Genomic DNA, 15,665 nt, shown 5'->3' with positions numbered 1-15,665 from the left:
ACTCAATACAGTACAGGTTTAGAAGCTCACTACAAGGTGGTTGAATTTGCAGATGAAACCAAACAACAAGAGGGATTGCAATTGGAGATGGTAGCTCATACTACAGGATGATTTGGCAAAGATATGTAAATAGCAGACCAAAGATAGATGACATTTTTGGCAAACGAGTGTTTAATGCTACACATGGCAAGGCAAGTAGATGACATTCATGCTTGATGGAGTGATATTGAAGTAACCAAGGATGAAGCCAGAAGTGACCCATGAGTTTTAGTCCAACTATCATAGTCATAGAGATATACAGCATGGAAACAGACCCCTCGGTCCAACCTGTCCATGCCGGCCAGATATCCCAACCCAATCTAGTTCCAGCTGCCAGCACCCGGCCCATATCCTTCAAACCCTTCCTATTCATGTACTCCTCTAAATGCCTCTTAAATGTTGCAATTGTACCAGCCTCCACCACATCCTCTGGCAGCTCATTCCATACACATTCCACTCTCTGCGTGAAAAAGTTGCCCCTTAGGTCTCTTTTATATCTTTCCACTCTCACTCTAAACCTATGCCCTCTAGGACTCCCCAACCCCAGGGAAAAGACTTTTGTCTATTTATCCTATCCATGCTCCTCATAATTTTGTAAACCTCTATAAGGTCCCCCCTCAGCCTCCAACGCTCCAGGGAGAAGAGCCCCAGCCTGTTCAGCCTCTCCCTATAGCTTAAATCCTCCAACATTGGCAACATCCTTGTAAATCTTTTCTGAACCCTTTCAAGTTTCACAACATCTTTCCGATAGGAAGGAGACCAGAATTGCATGCAATATTCCAACAGTGGCTTAACCAATGTCCTGTACAGCCGCAACTATCAATGCATGGCAGCAAAAAACAAAGCCATAGAATGGTGAGCATATTTACAAATGAGCGCAAGTTCAAGTTAGAAATAGTAAAGATCAAATCTTACCATTTTGTAGCAACATTGCATTATGAATGTCCCATTCTACATGCTCACTCTGAAACAAGAGGCACTGAAATGTTTGAGGCAATAAAGTGAGGGGGGGCAAAACACCCACAGGCTAATCTCTATTGCCAAGGGTTTGATCAATGAGAAGTGCCCAGGAAAATCTGAACTCTTCAGCAAGGGAATGAGCTGCATGGGAGGTGATCAATTTGCGGTATGCAAGATGACGGGAGTTGAAATGTTTTTATAGACCATTAATTTCAATCGGACTGTGGGAGTAAAACTCGTATATCTAAGATCAAACTGAAGGCAATTTTTAAGAAAGATATGAAGGACCTGTCCTTCACAAGAAGAGTAATCAATATTTAAAATTAATTTCCAGGCAGGCAGTTTAGGAAGGTGATATGGAATCAGTTAAACAGAAATTCTGTGAAAGAATTTTAGATGACTAGATTAGATTACTTAGTGTGTGGAAACAGGCCCTTCGGCCCAACAAGTCCACACCAACCCTCCGAAGAGCAACCTACCCAGACCCATTCCCCTACATTTATCCCTTCACCTAACGCTACAGGCAATTTAGCATGGCCAATTCACCTGACCTGCCAATTTTTGGACTGTGGGGGGAAACCGGAGCACCCGGAGGAAACCCACGCAGACAGTTGCCTGAGGCGGGAATTGAACCAAAGCAAGAACATTGTTAGAATCTCATTGGATGTATGAAACGCCGCCATAATTTCTTATGACAATTAGGGAAAACAATTTTGCATGATCTTGCTTCCTGCAAAAATCAAGCAAACCTCTCCAGTTACATTGAGGATGCAATAAGTATCAAATGGAGTATGTTTTGGACGGTCATTTTATTTGTATGGATTTTGAGTTTCTAGTATATTCCTGTTCGGGTGAAAGGAAAGGCTGGTAGGTGTAGAGAATGCAAGATTACTAGAGAAATTGAAGGTTTGTTTAAGAAGGAAGCATATATCAGTTGTAGAGAGCATAGATCGAGTGAATCCTTAGAATAATAAAGGCAGTAGGAGTATACTTAAGAGAGAAATCAGGATGGCAAAAAGGGATATGAGATAGCTTGGACAAATAAGGTTAAGGAGAATCCAAAGGGTCTTTGCAAATATATTAAAGACGAAAGGGTACTTAGTGAGAGAATAGGGTCCCTCAAAGATCAGCAAGGTGGCATTTGTGTGGAGTTGCAGGAGATGGAGGAGATAATAAAGGAGTATTTTGCATCAGTGTTTACTGTGGAAAAAGATATGGAAGATATAGACTGTAGGGTGACATCTTGAAAAATGTTCATATTATAGAGGAGGAAGTGCTGAATGTATTAAAATGCATAAAAGTGGATAATTCCCCAGGACATGATCAGATGTACTTAGAACTCTCTGGTAATCTAGGGAAGTGATTGCTGGGCTCCTTGCTGAGATGTTTGTATCATCAATAGTCATAGATGAGGTGCCAGAAGAGTGCAAGGTTGGATAACGTGTTGCAACTATTTAAGAAAGATGGTAAGGACAAGTCAGGGAACCATAGACCAGTGAGCCTGACGTCAGTGGTGGGCAAGTTGTTGGAGGGACAAGACGTACTTGTATTTGGACAGGCAAGGACTGGTTCAGGATAATCAACATGACTTTGTGTGTGGGAAATCATATCATACAAATTTGATTGAGTTTTGTGGAGAAGTAACAAAGAGGATTGATGAGGGCGGAGCAGTAGGTGTGATCTACATGGACTTCAGTAAGGTGTTTGACAAGGTTCCCCATGGGAGGCTGGTTAACAAGGTTAGATCTCATAGAATACCGGGAGAACGAGCCATTTGGATACAGAACTGGCTGAAAGGTAGAAGACCGAGGGTGGTGGTGGAGGGTTGTTTTTCAGACTGGAGGCCTGTGACCAGTGGAGTGCCACAAGGATTGATGCTGGGTACACTACTTTTTGTCATTTATATAAATGATTTGGATGTGAGCAGAAGAGGTGTAGTTAGTAAGTTTGCAGATGACACCAAAATTGGAGTGTGCAGTGAAGAAGGTTACCTCAGATTACAATGGAATCTTGATCAGATGGGCCAGTAGGCTGAGGAGTGGCAGATGTAGTTTAATTTAGATAAATGTGAGGTGCTGTATTTTGGGAAATCAAATCTTAGCAGGACTTATACGCTTAATGGTAAGGTCCTAGGGAGTGTTGCTAAACAGAGAGACCTTGGAATGCAGGTGCATAGCTCTTTGAAAGTAGAGTTGCAGGTAAATAGAATGGTGAAAAAGGCATTTGGTATGCTTTCCTTTCTTGGTCAGAGCATTGAGTATAGCAGTTGGGGATACATGTTGGGGATACAGGACGTTGGTTAGGCCACTTTTGGAATATTGCGTTCAATTCTAGTCTCCTTCATATTGGGAGGATGTTGTGAAACGTGAAAGGGTTCAGAAAAGATTTACAAGGAAGTTGTCAGGGTTGGAGGATTTGAGCTGTAGGGAGAGGCTGAATAGGGTAGGGCTGATTTCCCTGGACTGTCAGAGGCTAAGGGGTGACCTTAGTGACGTGTATAAAATCATGAGGGGCATGGATAGGGTTTTTTCCCTGAGGTGGGGGAGTCCAGAACTAGAGGGCATAGGTTTAGGGTGAGAGGGGAAAAATATACAAGAGACCTAAGGGGCAAATTTTTCACACTGAGTGGTGCGTGTATGGAATGAGCTGTCAGAGGAAGCAGTGGTGGCGAGTACAATTGTAACGTTTAAGAGGCATTTGGATGGGTATATGAATAGGTCGGGTTTTGAGGGATATGGGCCGGTTGCTGGCAAGTGGGACTAGATTAGATTAGGTTGGGATATCCAGTCGGAATGGACAGGTTGGACCGAAGGATCTGTTTCCTTGCTGTACATTTCTATGACTCTATGGATTATCTGGTCGGCTGATCACTTTGGATAATCGAATGAAAGATGAATCATGAAAATACTTAGTGATTATGCATGTCATCACTATGTACTTCAATCTAGTTTTATTCAGTGTTGTCTCATCTTTTAATAAAGATGTGTTTTTGATAATTAGTGTTTTAATAGGTACTAATGAAAAAGGATGAAAGCTTTTAAAGTCAGACAATTTGTGCAAAGCACGAAAGAGTCCTGCAATTTTGACACACTGGAACTAGATGGCCCACATCTTATGCCATTGCATGCTCTATGACATGAAAGAGTTAGGTTACATTAGATTCCCTACAGTATGGAAACAGGCCCTTCAGCCCAACAAGTCCACACTGACCCTCCGATGAGTAACACACCCAGACCCATTCCCCTGTTCTATATTTACCCCTAACTAATGCACCTAACACTATGGGCAATTTAGCATGGCCAATTCACCTGACCTGCACATCTTTGGATTGTGGGAGGAAACCCATTCAGTCACATGGGGAGAATGTGCAAACTCCACACAGTCGCCCAAGGCAGGAATCGAACCCAGGTCCCTCACGCTGTGAGGCAGCAGTGCTAACCACTGAGCCACCATGCCGCCCCAATTGTTTTGACTAAATTGTTTTTGCACTGATTAACTCTCACTCATTGGATGACAGAAATCTGATGGATTGATTGCTGAATCTCAGATATATAACTGGTCCTTTATTCCTTTGCAAGGAAGTGACTTTAAGACAGAACGTAACAGATATACAAGGTATTCAGATTTACACTTTCTAATCTACTTAATTGTTTTGTTAAACTGTAATTCCAGGTCAGTGGAGGTTTGGCATATACTAGTGATACTAATTCTATACTAATACCAGGCAACACTGCAGGGCTTGTAAGGTTGCTGAGTATGTAAATTGTGAAATCATTTCCTGAACTTAATATGGACCTATTAGTATTTTCAGTAGTGTATCTCTTTAAGTTACCACCTGGTTTGCCGCCTTTCGAGGCCAGAAAATAAGCTTTCTCAGATGTCTATTGCTAGCTGCAAACAATCAAAAATCTGGGCGTGTCCATATCTACCTTGTGTTGAAGTGTATCCAAATCTGTTGACTGTTGTTAATTTATACTCAGGAAACAGATGTGGGCATTTTTCACTTTACTGAACATCCAAAGAGGAAAATGTTTTGAGCGAAAAGTAAATCTTTCAATTCCATTTCATCATTTACTTTTACAACAAAAGTTTTTTTAAACTGTTGCTGCTGAAACTTGCATTGCATCAGTTTTGTTTGAATTGATTTGTGATCCGTAGATCCCTTTCCACATTTCTAATTGGCATGAACTAATGCAGTTAGATAGGATTTGATCACTCTCCATGTACACTCTATCTCATATTAGAATAAACAGCTCCTTTGGTTCCAATGAAACAAAAGACAAAAAGTAATATTCAAAATATTGTGCCTTGGGTGAGGAATAAATATCTTATGCTACTGATAAAACCACGTACTAATTCCCAATCACTCCCAATAGGTAGATCAAATGTTATGTTTCACATTTTAAAAGCTATAAATCATGTTTCTTATTAAGTCATACATAAACAAATGAAAGAGCAAACAAAGAACACAGATTTTATTAGATGAAAGTGATTGAAGAGCTGATTATGATGTTTGAGTATCTTATTCAAGTATTAGTGAGGCAACATGAGGGAAGCCAAAAGCATGCAACCCGATTTCACAATCTCTCTGGGAGTTTTAAACACTGCAGATTTGTAACCCAATTTTAAACAATACTGGAATACTATAATAAAATATAATTTAAACTTGCATGCTGTCATCTATCACATTTTTTCCTCAGATCAGTTCTAGCTGCTTCATGTTTGTCATGCTATTTATCTGAAATGTTTGTGAGTATTTCTTTAACATGATGTTGACCCTAGCCAATCATCAAATTACTTGCAGAAGAACAAAGAGGAGATTGTATGGATTTGTCATTGTATTCCAGACAATACTGGACATTTCAAGATGTATTTCTTGGGATTTTTGGTTGAATTCTGCTTGAGATAAATTGAATTGAATTTATTGTTACGTGTACAGAGGCACAGTGAAAACCTTTGTCTTGCAAGCCATACAGGCAGATCACATAGTTCGATAGCATAGGTAAGTAAATATAAATAAACAGTGGTAAAACAAAAACACAGTTACAGGCGAATGCTAAGAGTTTGAGAGTCCATTCAGTGCTCTAACAACAATAGGACCGAAACTGTTTTGAAACTAGCTGGTGTGTGTGTTCAGGCTTCTGAACCTTCTCCCTGATGGTAAAGGTTGTAGAAAAATATTGCCAGGGTGGGATGGATCTTTGAGAATGTTAGCAGCCTTTCCTTGACAGCAGGCCTGGTAGATGGATTCTTTGATGGGAGGTTAGTCTTTGTGATTGTCCGGGCCAAGTTCACCACTCTCTGTAACTGTCTCCAATCTTGAATGGTACAATTGCCGTACCAGGTAGTGACAGATCCAGACAGAATGCTCTCGATGGCAAGGGCATTCGCCATCATGCCAAATCTTCTCAGCTGCCTGAGGAAAAAGGGATGTTGTTGGGCCTTTGTAACCTCTGCATCTGCATGAAGATTCCTAGAAAGCTTGTTGTTGATGACCACTCCCGGGAGCTTGACACTCTCCACTCGTTCCATCTCTGTGCTGTTAATGCACGGGGAGGGCATGAGTAGCATCTCGCCAAAAGTGAATAACTAGTCCCTTGGTTTTGACAGTGTTGAGAGTTAGGTTGTTCTCGGTGATGATCTGGGAGGGATGTGTCATCGTCTGCTATCTTGCACGGTCTATTTTTAGAACCTATGATGTCATTCAGCCCTTGCCAAAATTGCCGGGTGTCAGTCTGGGTCTCTAGTTTGGATCGGTATTGGTCCTTGGCTGTTTTAATGACTCTGGGAAGGTCATACTTGGATTCTTTATATTTGTGTGGGTCTCCTGATCTGAAGGCCTCTCACCTGGTTTTTAGCAGGTTCTGTATGTCCTGATTCATCCAGGGTTTCTTGTTGGGGAACACCTGGATTGACTTCCTCAGTATGCAGTCCTCTACACACTTGCTGATAAAGTCTGTGACAGTAGTGGCGTACTCGTCCAAGGTACCTGTTGACTGGGCCACGTTCAAACAATCAGCTGATTCCAGACAGCACCGGAGTTGATCCTCTGCCTCCTCCGACCAGCACTGGATCTATATCCACTAGGGTCTCCTGCTTGAGCTTTTGCCTGTAAGCAGGGAGAAGAAACACAGTATTGTAGTCAGAGTTCCTGAAATGAGGGTGGGGGTTGGAGCAGTGGTCTAAAATGTTTGGGCCACTAGTGGGGCAGGTAATGTTCTGGTGGTACTTGGGCAACACCTTCCTCAGATTGGCTTGATTGAAGTTGCCTGTCACAATAAACAGGGCCTCAGGGTGTCCTGTCTCCAGGGTGCTAGTGGTGGAGTACAGCACATCCAGAACTTCCTCAACCTTTGCTTGTGGCGGTATGTATGCAACAGTTAGTGTAGCAGTGGTAAATTCCCATTGTAGATAGAAGGGATGGCATTTGATGGTGAGGAATTCAAGGTTTGGGGAGGAATGGCTGTCCAGGGTTGCAATGTCCATGCATCACAAGTTGTTGATTAAAAAGCAAACCCCTCCACCCTTTGTCTTACCCGGTTGACTGAGTTTTTGCAGTTAAACAATCATATTTCCACATCAATGACTGCTGATCCTGTAGTTTTAAAAGGAGAGGAGTACCCGTGTGGCTGTTAAGCAGTTCCATTACAATGATAAAAAAAAACTTTGGGGAATAAAATGATATTGGAGACCAAAGAAAATCTGAAGTGAAATTATGATTTATTTGGTTGCCATAAAGTGAGAGAGAGATATGGCTTATTGATGAACTAGTCTTCTTGCAGGTCTCCTGGTTCAGAGGATTGAAACAGCATTCTGGGGTAGGGGGAGTCATAATTCTGCTAGGACCTATGAAAAAGAAGGACTGGTTCGCATTTATTATTCACACCTGAAACATTATCCTATCAGAACTCTTCATGGAAATAAAACAAAGAGCTGCAGATACTAGAAATCTGAAACAAACAAAAACAACATGCTGGAGAAACTCAGCAGATCTGGCAGCATCTGTGGAGAGAAATCGGAGTTAACATTTTGAGTCCTATGACTCCTCTTCAGAATGTTAACTGTCCGGCACTTAGAGTTTTTGTTTGTTTGAGAACTACTCAAAGTCTGGTGGATTTGCTATGTATTCCCTAAAACAGTACTTCCTGTTTAATTTGAAATTTTCTGGGTTTTTTTTAATTCACTGGCGGTTTAACAGGGCTCTTCACATCACTTTAAAGCAGTATAATTTCACAGTTCCATTAAGAATGAAGATGAGGAAATCTCTGCATGTCTTAAAATGGAGACAATGCCTGGTATTCCTAAATTTGAGGAAATAGAACAATATGCATGAAAGCGCAAATATAAATTTGAGTATTATATTTGCCAAGATGACCTCTTAGTCAGGGAAAGGATTTCTTTGGCACCAAACTTAGTTTTTAAACTTTATCAATAAAGTTTGATAGCATGCAGCATGATGATTAAGTCTTTGAGTTAAGAAGAACTGTTATTGCATGCTTTCCAAAAAGGAAATATTGTCTTGTGTAGATTTTTTTTTATCACCCTGTACAGAGATGTTCTTGCCCACCTCCAAAGCAGGTGAGACTTGAACCCAAGTCTCCTGGCTCAGAGGTTCAGACAATACACTGTGCCACAAGAGCCTGTCACACATGTAACGTTTTTCACTTCAACTAGTTACCATCTTTTCAACAGTTTGAACAATTTTTGGTCTGCTTTACAATAACTAAACTGGCTCCAATAAATGATTATCACACTTCTTTAACTCAAAAATAATCATCATGCTTTTCAATAAAATCAGATAATTGTTAGTGGAAAAACCTGTTGTTCATAAAGAATTTAGGGTTTTCAAAGACCATCTCTGCATCAGAGCTGGCAGCAGTGAAACCCCAAGCACAGTTAGGAAAACCAATAAAGTGTTTCATTCTCCTTTTTTTGCAGTTAGTGTGGTTTTCCACTTTCAGTCCTTTTAATAGCCCCAATCATTTATTAAAAAATCATCTTGTTTTGCCATGCAAGCAATTATTAAATTTTGAAAAACATCCTTGCTAAAAATGCTGACTTCTCTCCAGATACATTGTCTGACCCATTTATATTTCTAGACTAGTATTTTTATTGTTAAAATTTGTACTTTTTTTTTGTTTACAGTTTGTGACCTGAAAGGTGCCAACTGCCAAAAGCTTGAACTCCATTGGGAATCATAAGTCAAGTGAGGTATGTGGCATGCATTTTATGGTGTGTTGAGTCAACTTGTGTCAATGCAAGCATGAACTTCTATTATGCCATGCAATGTAGGTGGGTCTTGTAAAACAAACAGAAATTCAGAAATGAAATGGTAAATAGTTTTAGTAAAAAAGGAGTGGTTGAAGTGAATACGATATTTAGTAAAATGTGTCCATTTTTAATTTTTGGGATTGGCCAAATTAACCAATTGTCTCTTTGTTCATAATTGTTGAACATATCCAGTGGCATGTTAATTGATTTAATTAACTTAAAAGGGACCGTATGTAAATTCTTGACAACATTCAATGTTTTTGCCTCAACTGCTTTCTGTGGAAGACAATTAGACTCACTGTATCCTTAAACTGTGACCTGTAGTTCATTGGGCACATCCTTTCCCTGTTTATCTTGCCTAGTCCTCATAGAATTTTATAGATGTCTACAAGATCCCCCTTCATCATTGTAAACTCCAGTGAAGATAGAGTGAATTGATAAAGACGATCTTCATGTGACAGTTCTGCCAACCCTGGGATCAAGCTGGTACCCCTTTGTTCCCTTCATAGCAAGAACATCCTTCATCAGATAATGAGACCAAAGCTGAACACAGTATTCCAGGTGTAGTCTCATCAAGGCCCAATACAATTGCAGCAAGATATCCTGCTCCTGTACTTGAATTCACTTGCTGTGAAGCCAAATGTACCATTTCCTTTCATCACTGTCTGCTGCACTTGCATGTTTACTTTAGCAACTAGTCTTCAAGGACACCCAGATTTCACTTTTTCTCAATCTGTCACCATTTGTTACTGTATTGCAAAATTAATGTATTTCTTACTATTTTATTGATATTCCAGTTGCCAGTGATCCTGTAAATTTTCATCCCGTTCCTTCTAAGCTCCATTGGGTTCTCATACATTTACCTAAATTGGTATGAATTTGACTTAGTCAACTACTCTGACTTAATTCTTTCTATGGCATTTAAAAATTACAGACTCCAATCTCCCATATTCTTCCAGCAATTTTAGAACGTACATTTTGTGGCAAATTACCACTACTTCCTGATTTGCGACATACTCTTTTGTCTGTCCAATCTCATTCATCAGGACTCTGAGCCTTTTACTCCTCTTCTTAGTTGAAATTATTGGAAGCTGTACAGACTTTGTCAACTGTGGTGAAAGATATGCAGTGTTCAATCCTGTTGGACTATTTATTTCATGCTGATATTTTTGCACAACTGATCTGCCCTGGGAGTCTGCTGAGTTGAAGTGCACTGAACATCCACCATGTACTACTACTGTGCATTGAACTCATACAGTGTTGCAATGAGTCTTATTACTCGTACTGCATGATAGGTACTGAAATTAATACACTGAGATGATGATTCAGAAGGCTCTTGATAAAACATGATTAGACAAATAGTTCATCACAAGGAACCTTTAAGCATGCTACTTGATTATCAATTAAAGTTGCTTACAAGGTGTAAAATTTATGCAACTTATCAATGCATAAAGTCTGATTTGCAGGTGCCAGTGTTGGACTGGAATGTACAAAGTTTAAAAACCTGATATTGTGTGAATTTTTTTTTAACTAAGCAAAGTATGTGTTTGAAAATTTAGATTGTTTCTAGGTATGTTGCAATTTTTAAAATGTTGTGTTAATGTTTTAAAATGATAGGATAAAGCTATCAAATACTTTTGTTAAATGTGATCTAAATGCTCTACTATTTCCATGTGCTTGTCACATCCTACTTTGTTCCTCCATTGTGTTTGTGAAAAACATATCACATCACTTAGGATGAATGGGAGAGTGGTGTTGAGACATTGTTGATAATATGGAAATTGAAGAAATAGTGTATCCCAAACTCATCTTCTTTTGATTGCTGTCACCAAAGAAAGAATTGTTTAATTTTACAAAATAGCTTTGCAACATAGCAGCACTGATGTGACCTAGTTGTTCAATGCACTGTTAGCAATCAAAAATGCTTTTACCATGTGTATATCATCCTTCTCCAGTTGATTTCAGATTTCTAAAACCTTTTTAACTTTGTGTGAATATATTTACTAATTGGGATTCAAAGATATTGGCAGGATAGATATCAAACTGGTTACGAGACAATTAGGGGAGAGCAACGATGAGCCAAGATTTTTATACTGGAGTGGTTCTTGTGATGTGGTAGCAGTGTCCCTCCCACTGGGCCAGAAGACCCAGGTTCCTCCTCCTCCAAAGAATGTCTTGTGTCTTCACAAGTCTGAACAAGTTGATATAAAAATCTTTGCATTTGTGTATCTTATGGTATTTTCTGTTTGATTCAAATGACATAGACAAGAGTATGTAGATTGTCTGACCAGAGGGGAGGCCATATTGGATTTGGTACTCGGTAATGAACCAGGACAAGTGGTGGGCTTGTTAGTGGGTGAACATTTTGGTGATGGTGACCACAATTCTGTGACTTTCACCTTGGTTATGGAGAGAGATAGGTGCGTGCAACAGGGTAGGTTTTACAATTGGGGGAAGGGTAATTTCGATGCTGTAAGACAGGATCTGAGGAGCATAAGTTGGGAGCATAGGCTGTCGGGGAAGGATGTCGTGGAAATGTGGAACTTTTTCAAGGAACAGATACGACGTGTCCTTGATATGTATGTACCTGTCAGGCAGGAAAGAAATGGTCGTGTGAGGGAACCTTGGTTGAGGTTGAATATCTTGTAAAGAGGAAGAAGGAGGCTTACATAAGGTTGATGAAATAGGGTTCAGACAGAGCAGTGGAGGGATACAGGATAGCCAGAAGGGACCTGAAGAAAGGGATTAGGAGAGCTAAGAGAGGGCATGAAAAATCTTTGGCAGATATGATCAAGGATAACCCAAAGGCATTTTATGCGTATGTGAGAAACATGAGAATGACGAGAACGAGGGTAGGTCCGATCAAGGACAGTAGTGGGAGACTGTGTATTGAGTCGGAAGAGATAGGAGAGGTCTTGAATGAGTACTTTTCTTCAGTATTTACGAACAAGAGGGACCGTATTGTTGAAGAGGAGTGTGTGAAACGGACTGGTAAGCTAGAGGAGATACTTGTTAGGAAGGAAGATGTGTTGGACATTTTGAACAACTTGAGGATAGACAAGTCCCCCGGGCCTGACGGGATATATCCTAGAATTATGTGGGAAGCAAGAGAGGAAATTGCAGTACCGTTGGCAATGATCTTTTCGTCTTTACTGTCAACGGGGGTGGTACTAGGGGACTGGAGAGCGGCGAATGTTGTGCCCCTGTTCAAAAAAGGGAATAGGAATAACCCAGGGAACTACAGGCCAGTTAGTCTTACTTCGGTGGTAGGCAAAGTAATGGAAAGGGTACTGAGGGATAGGATTTATGAATATCTGGAAAGACACTGCTTGATTAGGGACAGCCAGCACGGATTTGTGAAGGGTAGGTCTTGCCTGACAAGTCTTATTGAATTCTTTTGAGGAGGTGACCAAGCATGTGGATGAAGTATACATGGATTTTAGTAAGGCATTTGATAAGGTTCCCCATGGTAGGCTTATGTGGAAAGTCAGGAGGCATGGGATAGAGGGAAATTTGGCCAATTGGATAGAAAACTGGCTAACCGATCGAAGTCAGAGAGTGGTGGTAGATGGCAAATATTCAGCCTGGAGCCCAGTTACAAGTGGAGTTCCGCAGGGATCAGTTCTGGGTCCTCTGCTGTTTGTAATTTTTATTAATGACTAGGATGAGGGAATCGAAGGGTGGGTCAGTAAATTTGCAGATGATACGAAGATTGGTGGAGTTGTGGATAGTGAGGAGGGCTGTTGTCGGCTGCAAAGAGACTTCGATATGATGCAGAGCTGGGCTGAGGAATGGCAGATGGAGTTCAACCCTGCCAAGTGTGAGGTTGTCCATTTTGGAAAGACAAATAAGAATGCGGAATACAGGGTTAACGGTAGGGTTCTTAGTGAGGTGGAGGAACAGAGGGATCTTGGGGTCTATGTTCATAGATCTTTGAAAGTTGCCACTCAGGTGGATAGAGCTTGTAAGAAGGCCTATGGTGTATTAGCGTTCATTAGCAGAGGGATTGAATTCAAGAGTCGTGAAGTGATGTTGCAACTGTACAGGACTTTGGTTAGGCCACATTTGGAGTACTGTGTGCAGTTCTGGTCGCCTCACTTTAGGAAAGATGTGGAAGCTTTGGAGAGGGTGCAGAGAAGATTTACCAGGATGTTGCCTGGAATGGAGAATAGGTCGTACGAGGATAGGTTGAGAGTGCTAGGCCTTTTCTCGTTGGAACGGCGAAGGATGAGGGGTGACTTGATAGAGATTTATAAGATGATCAGAGGAATAGATAGAGTAGACAGTCAGAAACTTTTTCCCCGGGTACAACAGAGTGTTACAAGGGGACATAAATTTAAGGTGAAGGGTGGAAGGTATAGGGGAGATGTCAGGGGTGGGTTCTTTACCCCGAGAGTGGTGGGGGCATGGAATGTGCTGCCTGTGGGAGTGGTAGAGTCAGAATCTTTGGTGACCTTTAAGCGGCAATTGGATAGTTACATGGATGGGTGCTTAAGCTAGGACAAATGTTCGGCACAACATCGTGGGCCGAAGGGCCTGTTCTGTGTTGTATTGTTCTATGTTCTAAGAGGGTAAAAGATTGTTTAACCAGCTTTTAACTTCCAGTGTTTAGTATTATTCAATTCATTGATGTTCCTAGCTGTGTCAGGAAATAGACTGTTATGTAAGTGAGATGAAGAGTTAGTCTCTGTAGTCTCAACATAGAACTAGGAAAGAGGTTCTGCCTGGGGAGTAGGAGGACCTAGCATGGAAGTAAAAAGTAAGACTTCAAGGGTTATAATCTCTGACACAAGCTGCATGTGAATGAGAAAAATGAATATGTAACTCATATAATAAGCATGGGGTGGCACGATGGCTCAATGGTTAGCACTGCTGCTTCACTGCACTAGAGTCCCAGGTTCGATTCCAGCCTCGGGCGTATGTATGGTGTTTGCACATTCTCCCCGTGTCTGCGCGGTTTTCCTCTAGGTGCTCCAGTTTCCTCCCACAATCCAAAGATGTGCAGGTCAGGTGAATTGGCCATAAGTTAGGTGCATTAGTCAGAGGGAAATGGGTCTGGTTGGGTCACTCTTCAGAGGGTCGGTGTGGACTTGTTGGGCCGAAGGGCCACACTGTGGAACCTAATCTACAAATATCTAATCTAACTCGGCCTCGTGTGGGAGAAGTAAGTTCCAGTTTGTGGGCCACAGCCACCAGTACTTGGGAAAATGAGGACTGTATTGTTGGGACAATTTACACGTTCACATCTGTACTGTGCTGTGCCCAGTATTCTTGAGAACCACATAATTAGGGAAGTCTAGAGAGTTTTAAGCTAAATAGTGGAAGCAAAGTGTGGGCACAAGATAAGAGAGGAACATAGTATTTTATGGAAAATGAGGGTCTGAGAATAGCAGGAAGGGACAGATAGGGAAAAAAAAATTCAAGACTAGATGTTTACCAAGATTACAAAAAAATCAAAAGTAAAAGCTCTGTGTCTAAATGCCTGTAGCATTCATAACACATTGTTTAAATATGTGCTATCAATGAACACAATCTGATAGACTTTAAGGAGAAATGGTTTCAGGTTGACAAGGATTTGGTTCTGATAATTGAGGGCTATATGGCATTCAAGAAAAACAGGAAACCATGTAAAGTTGAAGGGGAAGCACTGTTAATCAAAAATGCCAAAAATTAGATATGACATTTTGTTCAGGAGATCATAATAAAAAACTGGTTTAGGTGGAGATGAGGAATAGTAGTAGAACAAAGTCATCAGTGGGCTTGGTCTACAGGTCACCTGACAGTATCCATAATGTGGGACAAGATACAGAGGTAGTAATATTGGAGCTTGAGATAAAAGACCTCAATAAGTGACTTTTTTCTACAAATAAATTAGAACAGATTAGCAGTGTAGCCTGGATACAGCGTTCATAGAATGCTTTAGAGGTAGTTTCTTAGCACAGCACATTTTGGAACCAGATACATTGAAAGTGGTGTTGTGTAGTGTGAAATAATTAATAATGACTCAAAATTGAGGCACTGCTTGATCGCAGCAACCAGAACGTGATTGAATTTTACATGGCTTGCAAGTTGGACAACTAAGGCTAAGACGAGTTTTATAAAGCCAAGGAAGGGCAATTGTGAGGGCATGAAAGCTGACCAGGTGAAGAGACCTGACATGATAGTTTAGGGACTAGGTCAATAGAGACACAGTGGCAGCCTTTAAATAGCTATTTCAGAATATTCAGAAAAAAATATATTCCTATATAAATAAAATTCTAAAGTAGGAAGAACCAGCACATCATCCATGGTTAACAAAAGAACTTGAGGAAGGCATCAAACTTAAGGGGAAAAACTTAGTGTACAAAAATGAATGGCAGCTCAGACAATTGGGTGGAATATGAAGAATGATAGAG

At 40.7% G+C, this 15,665-nt stretch overlaps 1 protein-coding gene across 3 annotated transcripts in view; it reads left to right on the top strand.

The window, feature by feature from the left end:
* micu1 (mitochondrial calcium uptake 1) overlaps window positions 1-15,665 on the top strand; it is a 109,749-nt gene that overhangs the window by 6,679 nt on the left and 87,405 nt on the right. For all 3 annotated transcript variants that reach the window (XM_043679125.2, XM_043679122.2, XM_043679123.2), the window contains exon 2: window positions 9,145-9,210. The gene's annotated coding sequence lies outside the window, so the exon portion shown is untranslated. The remainder of the gene's footprint in view (window positions 1-9,144; window positions 9,211-15,665) is intronic.

The sequence above is a fragment of the Chiloscyllium plagiosum genome, unplaced genomic scaffold (assembly GCF_037043375.1).
Source record: "Chiloscyllium plagiosum isolate Xiang-an unplaced genomic scaffold, Cpla_swu_hap1 HiC_scaffold_43, whole genome shotgun sequence".
NCBI classification, from domain to species: Eukaryota; Metazoa; Chordata; class Chondrichthyes; order Orectolobiformes; family Hemiscylliidae; genus Chiloscyllium; species Chiloscyllium plagiosum.
Note: the sequence above shows the minus strand (reverse complement) of the source record. Positions and strands in the feature narration are given on the sequence as shown.